The following is a 14,655-nucleotide window of genomic DNA, read 5'->3' on the forward strand; positions in this document are numbered from 1 at the left end:
AGGAAATAGGAGAGGCCAAGTCTGAGGACTTTTAAGAATAAGAGGTGCTGGGCCTCCCCTGGTGGCACAGCGGCTGAGCGCTGTGCTGCGATGCTGCCCGCAGCCTCTGCAGCTCCAGTTCGATTCCCGGCCTCCGGCAAGAGTCCCACATGAAGCGCAGACCTCTCCTGCCGCGCCCTCTGCTCCCTTCAGCAGTATATTTCGTCGGTCTGCTTGCTCTGTTCCCTGCTCTGGCTCTGGTGAATTCTCTCACCCTCCCGCACTTCTGACTGTACCCAGTGCTTGTATAAATAAATAAATAAATCTTAAAAAAAAAAAAAAAAGAACAAGAGGTGCTGGCTCTGATCCTTGGCACAGCAGAGAAAAGAGCAGACCGCATGAATTGGGTTCTGGTAGTGGGGACCAGCATACTCAAGAGTGTTTCTTGTAGACTAGAAGTGAGCCCCAAAGAGAGAGAGCACTGCTCTGCAGCCATTTGAACCCTGTTCAAGAGGACTGTGCCACAGGGTGTGGAATTTTGGCTGTACAGGGCCAGGAGGAGCAAACATGCCTGTTGGGAGGAGAAATTTTTTGCTACTCTCTCTGTAAGTGCTGTCATGTTAGACTGAGGAACCACACTTACCATCCAAGGAAGAAATGGGCTGTGGTCATTCCTGCCAGTGAGAGATCACTCCAGACACCTGCAGCTGCTGGGAGAGATCAGAAGCCCTTCACCTTTCTTTTTACCTCTGCTCCAAACGTGGAGGGATCCAAATCTGGTTAGAAAATCAGTTGGGAAGAGAGGCAGTGCAGTAGGAAATAGAAAAGGAATCAAATACAGCCCCTTGGAGACCCCCTATTTTCCTAACCTAGGAGAATTAAGATGCTTTAACTTTAAATATAATTCAGGCTTTTAGAAAAATGCACCAGGCTGGAGACATTTATTACTTTTCTTGTGCTTGAAGGAGAAAGGAGGGCCTCTTATTATTTAGTGGTGACTGCAGAGGTTATGGACTTTATCAGATTTCACACAGGGCCAGGAAAAGAACTAGGTTCACAGAGTAAGTTTAAAGGTCAGGGCAAAGAAGTTATTTTCTGATTGGGCTGTATTAGTCATGAATGTTCAGCTTAGCAGGTTCGTCTGTGCTCTGTGGCTCATATAGGAGTTGGATAGGTACTCTCAGGGTTACGAGACTGGTTAAGATGTTTGCAGTATCTACAGGTATGCCCTTAAGCTGCAATGAAGGCATTTACTAGGTTCTCATCCAAGGATATAAACCCATATTACAGCCTTTTGAAAACATCCCTTTGAAAGACGCATGTATTCAAAAAGACCATCCTGGGAATTAATTGACATGGACACCTCAGTAGCCTTTCAGTTGTGTCCTTGAGTCAGATTCTGTGGTTGAGAAGCAATGTGCTTGGTTATCAGCTTTACCTTTCCCAGATGCCCTCCCTGCATTGTGATGTAATGGCATGTTCTCAGTTTATGGAGGTTGCAACAAAAAAGAGGCCTGTGAAATTTGCTCCTTCATTTATTCTAATGCTCTCTATTACATTATTTAATGTGTCCTATATAAATCCTCAAATGATACATTCTTTTAGAATTTGGTTCCAGGAAAAAAAACCTCATTTCCCCCAAGGAACTCATTGTTAAACATTTTTTCTTTTTGATACAGGATCTTACTATGATATGTCTGCTTGTGTTTTATTTTCGTGGTACTGAAATGCTACTGCAGCTTTTCCACTATTTTAACCTGCATTTTATATACTATTTCAATTTATTTTTGAGAAGGGGTAGAAAAGAAAAAATTAAACAAATAGTGCTTCATGATTTGCTTTTTTTTTGTAGTCTTAGAAAGCAGGTATCCCTTTTACAAATGTTCTAATTACCAAGCTATTTCAAAAGTATAATATAAAAAAATCCTGATTTCAACATTTATCTTAATTTCATGGTGCTAATTTTGGTGACCACAGAGATGACATATGTAAAGATTATAACAGTAATGAAAATATCTTCCTTTCATTTGCTCTCCATGTGGTACAGAACAATGGATCTTACCCAAAGAGCATGTTTTCTCATTTCTGAAAATTTTGTTGTTGTTATGTATAGTTATATCAAAAATCATGCCTTCGTTGTACAATAAGTATTTATCTTCACAGTAGAAATAAAGTGATTGGTTGACTTACTGAGTTTTAAAAACATATCCCCCAATTCATCTTTTTTTTAAAAAAAAGATTTATTTATACATATAAGATCTGGGGTACAGGCCAGAGATGTGGGGGGTGGTGGTGGTGAGAGGACTCACCAGAAACAGAGTGGGGAACAGAACAAGAAGATCTACTGAAATACACTGCTGAGGGGAGCAGCGGGCGAGGCAGGAGAGGTCTGCTGTGCCATGTGTGTAGCTCCCTGGTCAGAGATCGAACTCGTGCCTCAGTGGCTGTGAACAGCTTCATAGATTGTGTCTTAATCCCTTGCGCTACCAGGGAGGCCCCCCAATTCATCTTTTAAAGCTGTTTTTATCTTTCAAAGTGGTAATAAATAATAGCTAGTCTTCATTTTTCTTACACAATGTTTTCTTTTCATAATCAACTGCATTTTTGTCGTTTTTCAAAGCAATAATTACCTGGTTTCTAGCTTTTTTTTAATTGCTGCACTATTCCACCTCTTAAAAGTATTTCAAAGGGCATAGAAGGCAGCTATCTAAACTGGGTAGTGGAACACACTTAACCATCATCAAATTATTGTTGAAATAATATCTAAGATAACTATTTTCTGTTTAAGATAATTTAAATAATAATATGTTTGTGAAATATTAGAGTGAAAACTTCTATAATTGAGCCTGTTTTTATAAAAATAATAATTATTATTTTTCAAGTCTGTTGATCAAATGTTCACTCCTTTGAAAAATTTACCTGCTAGTAAGGTAAATTCCATTATTAATGAAAATTTAAAATGTGGTTTTCATATCTATCTCAACAGAAGCACCTTGAATAATTGATCAGTGAATTCTTAAACTTATTCTTTCACCCTTTAAAGTTGTTTGAATCTACTGCTTCTCCATGGATGATTTTAGTTCTTAGATGCTTAGTGACTCTATGTATCAAGCAGTTGAATGAAAGAAGTAATAATTGTTATAATATCTACTGTTTGGAGGATTTACTTGCTAGACTCATGTAATATTTAAGCTATCACCAAGTACAGTTAGTGGTCAGAGTGATGATGAAAATTGAAAAACAATCAACAGTTTTCCTGCCTGCCTTTTAATCATTTCCCATTCTTTCTTGCAAAATAAAAGTCTGTGAAAAGGATGTCCCAAAGCAAATTCCATACAGGCTTTGTGGACTCCACCCCCACCCCCCCAAAAAAAAAAAAATAAAAGTCTGTGGATTAGTTTGCAGTTTTTTTTTTCCACTCTATATATAGATAGAGTAAAGTGGTATCTTTCAATCTACATTTCCCGCTAATTTAATATTGAAAATACTTTTTTTTTGTAAGTATTTATTTTAAATACTTTTTATTCTGGGACGTGCTTATAAAGGTTCAACTTGGAAGCAGGTGTTAGGACCATACAGAGTTCTGCTTTGGGCAAGTCTTAGTAAAGGAATAAACTACTTGAATTCAGTGTATGTAGAAATTTCATTAAACCAGTATTTATTGAGTACTAATAAGTGGTAGGCCTTTTTTTGTGTGTGTGAGTGGGTATAAATAACTGAATAAATTCTTGTCCCCATAAATATGACAAGAGAGTTCTTGATTTGTATCAAATGATTGCATACATCATTTACATTATGTATGTATATTATTCCTAACATATAGCTATCAAATTGCCAAGAAGTCATTTATGTAATAATTTGGATAAATATCAATTTTTCAAATGGAAATGAAAGTATAGATTCAATTCATTTTACCATTTTCAGTGAGAATGGAAGAAAAAAAAAAGAATTGTTTTTGTTTAGTTTAGGGTCCTAAGTTAAATGGTCATTTTCTGCATAGGTGGATGGATCTTTATTGTAAAATACATAATTTGAGAAGAATTTTTCATTATATGCATCTTATTTGCACTACAGAGATAAGAGTAAGCAAGGGGAGTCACTTTTAAAATGTTATTAGTTTTCCCAGATATCTTAAATTCTGTGAGAACTGAGGAGAAGGGAGTCTTATAGCATTCCTAATATTGGTAAAGAAAAAACAAGAGAAAAACGAATAATCTGTGAAATTATATCTATGTCTTTACCATTTTTATTATCCTTACTTCATCTTTCCATGAGTCACACTCCTTCTGCCTTCTTTGTCATGATTTTCTCCCCAAATGATAAAGCTTAAGAAAGAAGATTAAACCTTTCATTCTGTAGGTGGCTTATTGCCATGTCTTTGCATGAATAATTAACACATGAAGCAAACTACATATTCTTAATTTTCAACTTAGAGAATTAACCAAGGAAGGAAAGTATCCTTGAATGCTAAATAGTAATGACCTATTGAAGACATGTATTGCTCTGGCAGCTATGTGAGCTGTGGAAAGAGCCAGAAGAAAACAAGAAAAGGGGAAGAAGGTGCTAGAAAGTGGGAAGGGGAGCCAGGGAATGCCAACGCAATTGTAAAGTTTTTAGGTCTAAGTCAGTGGCTGAGTGAACTTTCCTGAGATGGATACAATTCTTGGGATCTCCTTGAAGTCTAGAGAGCAGACCTAGACTCACAAAGAGCTGGCTGAGGTGGATATCTATCTGTCTACCTGTCTGTCTCTCTGTCTGTCTGTCTGGAAAGAGAGGGACGGAGGGGAAATGGGAGGGTAAGATAGAGATACTAAGGACTGTGCCATTTAACTTCAATCTTGTTAAAAACGTGCACCTTCATCTCATTGAGATTTATTTTCCTTAATGGGACTATGTTTTTTTTTTTAAAGATTTATTTATTTATTTATACAAGCACTGGGTACAGTCAGAAGCACGGGAGGGTGAGAGAATTCACCAGAGCCAGAGCGGGGAGCAGAACAGGCAGAAGGACCGAAGTACACTGCTGAGGGGAGCAGCAGGCGCAGCAGGAGAGGTCTGTCGTGCCATGTGGGACCCTCGCCGGTGGCCGGGGATCGAACCGGCAGTGCAGAGGCTTCAGGCAGCTTCGCAACCCAGTGCTCAACTGCTGCACCACCCTGGGAAGACCAATGGGACTACGTTTTAATTGTAAAACAGAATTCAGTTTTTGATACTAGAATTCACTGTATTCATACTTAAAGGCAACGCTGAAAATTGTAAAGTTTGCCATGTGAACTGTGTTTGGTTCTGTATGTGAGTATGTTTGGTGAAATGGAATGCTAGATATAAGTAAGCCTCAAAGACTGTGGAATCGTAAGGATCTTAGCTCCCTCTTGTGTATTTTTCTTTGTTTCTTTTATTCCCTGATTTTTGATATTTAAAAATTCTCATTTGTTTAAGGGAATGTTGATATCATCCAGACTACTAAGGCAAGGTCAATGAATCTAAGGACCTGTTCAATATTTTATAGGCAGAAAAAATAGATTTCATATCTTGACCTTTAAGTTAAGCTTTTCTTTTCAGAACTATATTACCTTGCAAAGTACACAGGGAGCTGGAGCCAGCTTGTGACCTTTTGTTAACATGTAGTTTTGAAAAATGGGAAAAAGGTATTGCATAGATCAGGAATTTTATTACCAAACAGAAATAGGAATCAGTTGCAAGTTCTGCCTTTCTTAGTGAGACCGCTAGCCTTATAATTTCTGGGACAGATGTTGCTCTCTTTTGGAGAATGCTGTAATTCTTGCATTGCTACCCTGAGGCCTCTAGTGAAGAGAGAAACAATTAGTTGCCAGAAAGTGAAGCTGGGAAGAGGCGGGGAGGAAATGTTTGGTATGATGCTGTCAGGAACATCCATAAAGTTTGTTCTTACTGGTTAAAGTCAGTTAAAGCACTCATTAGTTAATTAGTGCTAATTGAAAATTTCCCTTGTGGATTAAGAACTTGGTGATGATTGGGTAGGAGAAGGTGCAATCACATACCCATGAAGCTGTGATACCCAATAGTTGTATCAAAAGCCAGTTAGATGGGTGCTACCTTCAAAGCACATCCAGATTCCACTGCATCTCACCACTGCCTCTGTTGTCACCTTGAAAGAGGATACCTCACCTGGTCACTTTGATGACAGCAGAGATACTTAACTGGTCTCTCTGTGTGGTTTGGAGGTATAGGACCCCCCTTCAGATGTTGTTACCATACTATTCCCTCCGCCAAGGCACCCATAGCTCTCTACCAAAGTCCATTGTGCCCCCTCCCCACTTCGCCTCCCATTTTCCATTCCCCTCTGGTAGCCTCAATTCTACAGTCAGATTTCTAGGATTTTATTTTGAGTTGGCTTTATCTGACCCTTTGAATATAAGTAACTCTGTATTCTACCTATAAGTGACATCATCCAGTATTTGTCCTTTCCTTCTGACTTACTTCCCTTAGCATAACCCCCTCCTACTCCAACCATGTTGCTGCAAATGGCAAGAGCTCATTTTTTTTTTTATTTCTCTCCATTGAAATGCCATTATTTTATATTCTTGCTAGTTTTGACAGTATAAGATTTATCCCTCTGGGATAGTCATCATAGCATTCCCACCAGAGTATCTTTTCTTTTTCTTTTTTTTTAAAGTTTTGTTTATTTATTTATACAAGCACTGGGTACAGTCAGAAGCGCAGGAGGGTGAGGTAATTCACCAGAGCCAGAGAGGGGAGCAGAGCAGGCAGAAGGACCGAAGTACACTGCTGAGGGGAGCAGCGGGCGGCAGGAGAGGTCTGCGCGCCATGTGGGACCCTCGTTGAAGGCCGGAGATCGAACCGGCAGCCCAGCGCTCAAAAGCTGCGCTACCAGGGGAGGCCCCAGAGTATCTTTTCTTTACAGCCATCCTGAACATGCCTGATCTCAGAAATTAAGCAGGGTGGGACCTGGTTAGTACATGAATGGGAGGCTTCACTATTTCCTAATTCTTCATAAACTGCAGAAATCCTGTTAATGCAAAGGAAAATTAAGTCATTTTTCTTCTCAAAACCCTGCAATGGCTCCCATTAAACTATTGTGGGAGGGGGAAAGAAGACATCTCCACTATGACCTACACAGCCCATAGAGTCTGGCTCTGCCAGGTTCTCTGCCCTCATCCCCCACTGCTCTCCTGTGCACCCTGCTCTGCCCACACTGGCTTCGCTGCTGTTCTCGAGCCTGCTAAGCCTGCCGATTCAGGACCTTTGCTTTTGCTTCTCTGTCTGCTGGGTCAGTCACCACGTGTTCAAATGCTCCCTTCTCAATAAGGCCTTTACTATCCATCCTAAATAAAAGGGCAACCCTCTTCTGCCCCCTCATCCTCTTGACCTACCTACTCCTTTACAATCTGCTTTTCTCCAGAGCACGCCTCACCACCTGCGACCTTACTTACGTTCATGTTCATTAGGATATTGTGGATGCTCCTTATAGATAGTACTTTGTTTTGCTTATTGATATTTCCTCAGCACTTCACTTTTGAGACTAGGTTCTCAGTCAATTTCTGAATGGATTAATGAATATCAAAACTAGCATATTAATTTCAGTTTTTAACAAATGCCAATTCAGGAATTATAATGCTTAAAGTACCTTGTTAAGTCCTCGGAAGAAAGACTGCTCCAGGAAAAGTGAATTTTGCAGACTCAGGGAGTGTGCTGGTGCTCAGGCCTGATCAAATTAATGGACTGTTGACATGCATTCTAAGTATGCAAGGGAGAAACCAAAGATTTCCAAGGAATGATGGAATATTTCTGCATCATGTGGCAAACTAACAATTTAATGAATAATGGAAAAAGAATTTCCTTATATAAAGGATATTATTAAAAATATTTTTCTTTAGATTTATGAAGATATAATTGGCATATAGTACTGTGTAAATTATGTTGTACAAAAAAGGAAAAATGACTTTTCCTTGTGATGAGAATTCTTAGGATGTACTCTCTCAATGACTTTCAAATATCCCAGACAGCTGTGTTAACTATAGTCATTATGCTCCATCTCATATCCCCAGTACTTATTTATAACTGGGATTTGTACCATTTGACCATCTGCATCTGATCAATTTCCCTATAGCTGTCACAAATCTGAAATACAGATCTACATTTAGGAATTCTTTAAGATTCTGTATATAAGTGAGGTCACACCATATTTACCTTTCTCTGATGTATTTCACTTAGTGTAATGCCCTCTAGGTATATATCCATGTTGCCGTAAGTGGCAGAATTTCCTTTTTCTCTATGGTTGAATAAATCTCCATTTGCATAGTACATTTACTTTATCCGTTCATCCAGATGTACATTTAGGTTGTCTCGATGTCTTGGTTACTGTAAATAATATTGCTATGAATATGGGGGTGCAGATATTTCTTTAATATTGTTTTAACTTCTTTCAGATATATTCCCAGAAGAGTAACTGCTGGATCATATGATAGTTCTATCTTTAATTTTTTGAGGAAACAGTATGGGTTTTCATGGAGGTTGTGCTAATTAACAATCCCACCAACATAACAAGAATTCCTTTTATTATCTACGTCTTTGCCAGCCTTTGTTATCTCTTGTCTTTTTGTGATAGCCATTGTAACAGGCATGGGGTGATATCTTATTCTGGCTTTGATTTGTATTTTCCTAATGGTTGATGATATTGTGTATCTTTTTAGGTACCTGTTGACTGCTCATACATCCTTTTTGGAAAATGTCTATTCATGTTGGAGCATTTGTCTTTTTTTTTTTTTTTGCTATTGAGTCACATGAATTCTTTTTATATTTTGGGTATTAACCATTTATCAGAGATATGATTTGCAGCTATTTCATCCTTATCTGGTATGTTGTCTTTTCATTTTGTTGATAGTTTCTTGTGCTATTCTAGAAACTTTCCAGTTTGCTTATTATTTATTTTGTTGCTAATGTTTTAGGTGGGATATGTAAAAATTATAGCCAAGACGCATGTCAGGACCCATGGTAAGGATTGCATTGAATTTATAGATAGCTTTGGGCATTATGGGCATTTTAACAATATTAATTTTTCTAATCCATGCTTGTGATTTCTTCACTTTTCTCATAAATATCTTATAGTTTTCAATGTAGAGATCATTCACCTCCTTGGCTAAGTTTATTCCTAAGCATTTCATTGTTTTTGGTGCTATTATAAATAGAGTAATTTCTTCATTTCTTTCCCAGATAATTACAAGTAATTGTATAGATATTCTATGATTTTTGCATGTTAATTTTGTATCCTGCAACTGCAGTCAATTTATTGATTAGATTTAGGGGATTTTTGGTGGATTCTTTAGGATTTTCTATATTTAAAATAACCATATTATTAACAAATAGATGTTCTTTTCTAATTCTGATATCTTTTCTTTTCTTTTTCTTGCTTGATTATAGTGGCTAGAATTTCCAATACTATGTTGAATAGGATGATGTCCCTCTCACAAATGGGCATTGCAAATTCACCTGGAATTCATACATAAATCTTGGCAAGCACTTATGATTACTTTTTCACTGCAGAGCAAAAACTTACAACAGCAACTAAATTCAGTTATAAGAGAAAATTGCACATTTGAATAGGTGGACCAAAATTTGCATACTGTGCATTTATAAATGAACCAAATGTATCTGAGTGACCTCAAGTCCTCCAACTTTCTGAAGTCCCTTTTCTTTTAATATCTTGATAGAATTACTCAAAACTCTAGCCTTTATATTGTAGAAAATTTAATGATCCTTAATATATCTGAGTATTCTTGGGAATTGCATTTTCTTGGCACTCATTCTGATTGCTTCAACTAAATTCCATTCCCTTTCTGCTAACTGCTCTTCTTTTTTTTCTGTATACTGGACACCAATTTCCTATTTCCTTTGTTCCTATAATGTATAACTAACCAAAGTTTAGGAGAGTAGCTGATTTTAAAGGAAGTTTTATGGTAATGGAGGAGAATAACAGCAAAAATTACTGTAAGTATCTCCTGGAAATGGAACCTCAGATATTAGAGTCCTAAAAGGTCATCACTTCTTCAGGCTCTTTCTTAGGCATCTTTTCTATTTTATCAGGAGCCTTCTGAATAAAAAATCCTAGTGAATTTTTGCTGGAGTGGTGTTTTGAAGGTCTCTGTACTCTTCAAAAAGTGTGTTTAAAATGATCAAAACAGTTCTTGTGCATGACATGAGATAGAGATGTGCAGAGTTAAGAAAGGAAATCACCAAGTTGCAACACTTATACAATGGGACAGGGTGTGAGCAGATCAACTGTAAGCAACCTTACCTTCTTTGGCTCCTTCATGTTTTGTCCTGCTCTACAGTTAGCCTCTATATATTATATCACTCTGTTTGCAGCTCAAGTAGAAATGTCAGTAATTCACCTTAGTACTTTTTCCATGTCACTTGGTAGGTGCATACCACGCTACCATCATTCTTCAAAATGCCATATTTAATGAAATATTTTCATAACACACAGCACCCTTAAAGGTTATAAGTTGTATCCTACAATAGGCCTGATCCACTTGAGCTTTGGTTATCAAAGTTATCAAGAGGGCCCTCTTCAGAATACTCCTTAAAGACAACATTTATTTCTAATATAAAACTTAAAAATGTCTATTGCACTTTCTACAGAGGTGCTAACAGTAGACATACTAATCTCACTTCTCTGTCATTAACTGCATTGAAATTCAAAGAGAGCAACTCCAGAAGCACTGAGACCTGGTGCTATGGAGTTGTCTAATCAATGTAACTGTTCAGCCTTGAATAAATTAACGTGAAGCAATGTCAGATCACTGAATCCCAGGAAATCACATCTTATGGAAGAGTAATTAACTTGCTAAAACTATGAGAGCAAGAAATGCCAAGAATGGTTTAGAAAGATTTTCAGCCCTAGCAGAGATCATTGTAAAATCAAGCACTGTACATTCTGACAGTCTTCGTTAGGAAGTAAGTTTGGACTTGTAAACAGAGGTGACAGGTGCTTCTAAATGAGGGTACAGTGTTTTAGAAAGGAAACCCTGAAAATCCCCTCTGTGCATTACTCACAAAGGAAGATGCTCTCACTTCGGTTTTCCATTATTTTATGGCCTTCTTCTGAGCAATCATGTACATTCTGAATACTTGACACTCACACCTATGTTTATTGGCGTTTTTGCTAGTACATTCCACTTGACCTTCCAAAGGCCTGCTGCAAAATCACATGCATCTTCACATTCTGAGTGGATAACTTGCTGCCTGTAGATGGCAAATTTGCAGGAAATTGTCTAATGAGGAATACTATTCGTAACTTAGCCCCTGGTCAAGGAATGGAAATATAGTAACTGACTCATATCAGTAATTGAGAACTTCACAATGCAGATAAATGAAATAATAGAAAGAGTACAGAGAAGCCCAAATAGAGTAATTATGTCTATTGCTATGGAAACTCAGTTATGCTCTTTCATGTGCGCTCTCAACACCGGTCATCTTTCTTTTGCCTTGAGATCTTGGTACATCCTCTTTCTTCTCCCTAGAATTCTTTCTCTTCACATGGCCAGTATTTTTTTTATCCCTTATTTATTTCTATTTGTCAGAATTGTCTCCTTTGAACCTGCATTCCCTGCTCTTCTCTAAGCAATGCCATGACATTCATAACATCTGATTAGTTAATTCAGTTGTTAACTTTTTTTTTTAAGATTTATTTATTCATGCATACGAGAACGGGGTACAGGCCAGAAGTGCAGGAGGGTGAGAGGATTCACCAGAGACAGAGCGGGGGACAGAACAGGCAGACTGACCGAAATACACTGCTGAGGGAGCAGCAGGTGAGACAGGAGAGGTCTGCCATGCCATGTGGGACCCTTGCCGGCCGGCTGGGATCAAACTCGTGCTGCAGAGGCTGTGGACAGCTTCACAGTGCTGCACTCAACTGCCTGCGCCACCAGGGGAAGCCCCAGTTGTTAACTTCTTTTATTAGTCTGCATTTCCTTTTAGAATGTAAACTGTGTGAGGGAAAGGACTTTTCTTCTCATACTTTTCCCAGTGCCTTATACAGTATTTAGCTTAAAACAGACTCTCAACAGACACCTATTGACAGGATTCTGTAATCATATTTACATTTTTGAAATGAACAACGGAAAAATATTTTTAAACCATAAAATTTCAGCTCATTTTTAGAAGTGGGTTATAAAGGTGATTTTGTTAGCTTTTTAAGAAATGGGATATTCCTTTTTAGTTGAAAATGCTGTGTAGAAAATACTTCAACCCAATGACACATATAGACAAAATAATTATCATGGGATATCAAAGAGCTGTTATATAAATGGTTCAGTTTGCCTTTGTGATGTAAGCAGTAGGAACTTGTTTGAAAATGACCTTCATTAATCATATTACCACTTTTAGTCTAGGAATTTTGTAGGCTAGTGTGCATAAAATCTGTCTTGGTAGAACTTAACTTTCAATTTAGTGATATTAAGACCTTAAAATCATATGCTTGTGGTTTTGATATTAAGTGACAATAGTGATATTAAGCCTCAAAGTCCCTAAGTTTGGGGCCAGGAGTACATGTATTATATGTAACTCTAACATACACCACTTAGATGTCTCATTTCTGAACAGGCCAGAGAGGAGGTCTCACCTAGTTTCTAAACTCTAACCTTCTAAGTGTTTTTGGACAAGGCACTGAATTTCACTTTGACATATCTGTAAAATGGGCTAATAATAATATCTACTTCATAGTTTATTGACCACATTAAAGGGACATGAGATGATGTGAAGGAGTGAAAATGGGGAATGACAATAGCAAGAACGTACAAATATTATTGTGTTGTTACTGACATGGTATTATTTTCGTTGACATTTTGCTTCAACTAAGTAAGTGGGTGACAAAGTATATCTTCTATAAAGAAATAAGAAACAATGCAGAAACAGTCTTGTGGGTTTATACTCATTCCCAGTATGATCAGTGAATTGAATTTCTGACTGACTTTTGCTTTGTTTGAAATCTGCACAACCATTAACATCACTTTCTCCAGTGGTCCAACAGAATCTTTATAATGATCCAAGACAGCAGATCATTTATCAGCTTGTTTTATTCATTGCATAAACTTGAACTGAGGCAGTATAAACATTTGTTCTATCAATGATTGTCTGTCCTGAAACCACTGTGTTTTGGGAGAGAGAAGCACTACATCTTTACCAATGACTGTTGGGTGAGGGAAGATAGTGATCCAATGAATAGTACACTTCTCTAACAGATGGTCAGATGAAACTTCAGAGTAATTTTTGAATAAGAAATACATACGTTCATGATGTATTAGAAAACTTTTCTACACAGATTTGAAATCTGGAGGTTTTGCTACTCCCCAAATAGTTGTGATTTCTTTTCAAGAAAATAAGTACTATTATTATTAATAGTGAATATTCTTTTGTTAAATTAAATATAGCCCTTGTAATAATATTGCAGGCAATGGCAAACTCCTTATTATTTCCTTATTTGTTCCTTTTAATTACCTGAATAAGAGCAATTACTAGTCTTCTGTTTAATAGCTGCTGTTTTACATTGTCCTTAGATACCAAAACTATGGATTAAATCAAAGAGAGAATTGATAGTCTGTACTCTTAGATCCCAGAAGACTTTCTTAGAGCTCTTAATTCCTGTTAGAAATAATCCTGCAATAGTTTTTAATACCATTAAGTTATATTACCTTATTAAAATGATCAGTATTAAGGTGTGAGTTTTTATTGGTCTGGTTTTATTTTCGTTTAGGCAGCGATTTGTTTTCTTGTTTTACTTTTAATTACTGTTAAGTCCAAAATTCTATTCCTGATTTGGAAATTTTCTGGGAAAATGCTGTACACTTTCTGTTTTTTTTTTCCCTCCAGAGGTTGTCTGCCTTCCTTCTTTACTTCTGTCTGCTTGTGCTAGCTGCTGTGGGTCTTAAAGTCATGACTACTAATCTCAGTTAGATCCTTAGTGCTGATGGCAATGATGTTTTCCTTTTTGCTTAGTGCTTATTTCTTCTGCTTTTTCCAAATGACTATTTTACCTCATTTCTATATTCACAACTTCAACATTTTCTTTCCCAGTCTCATCCCTATTTTGGCTTTTATTTTTATAATCAAGAAAGACCTTCTGTGACTTCCATGACCACAGGACCTACTTACCTATGTCTGGACACTTACACTCAATCTTTTCTATTTGAAACTGCAAGTGAATCATTCAAGTTTCTCCTATTCCTTCACTTGCGAACAAGATCCCATCATCTCTAGCTTCCTCATAGACATTGTGTCCTAGAAATCCTTCCCTCTTTAATGTTTCAGTACCTTCTCATATCTGCTAGATAATTCCCCTTACTATTCTAATAGATTCACACTTCTCACTTCCCAACTTAAAAAAAAAAAATCTCAACCAAATTCTTATCCTCTCTATTACAGTCCCACATTTATCCTTTCCAAGTAAACCTCTTGAAATAGTTTTCTACTGTAGCTATTTTCTCCATACCACTTGACTTCATTACAAATAATCCAAGATAGCCACTGACCTCCGCTGGAGTTTCAAATCTAATGGTTTTAAATACTGTGAGATATATTTATTAGCAGCATTCGATACAGTGCTTTTATCTTCCAACCGGAATACACATGCTCACATGAGATGCAGTATTTATGTACCTCTCAAAAGATATCCTG

Source organism: Talpa occidentalis, unplaced genomic scaffold (genome assembly GCF_014898055.3).
Source record: "Talpa occidentalis isolate TD23 unplaced genomic scaffold, MPIMG_talOcc4v2.1 talOcc4.4, whole genome shotgun sequence".
NCBI lineage: Eukaryota > Metazoa > Chordata > Mammalia > Eulipotyphla > Talpidae > Talpa > Talpa occidentalis.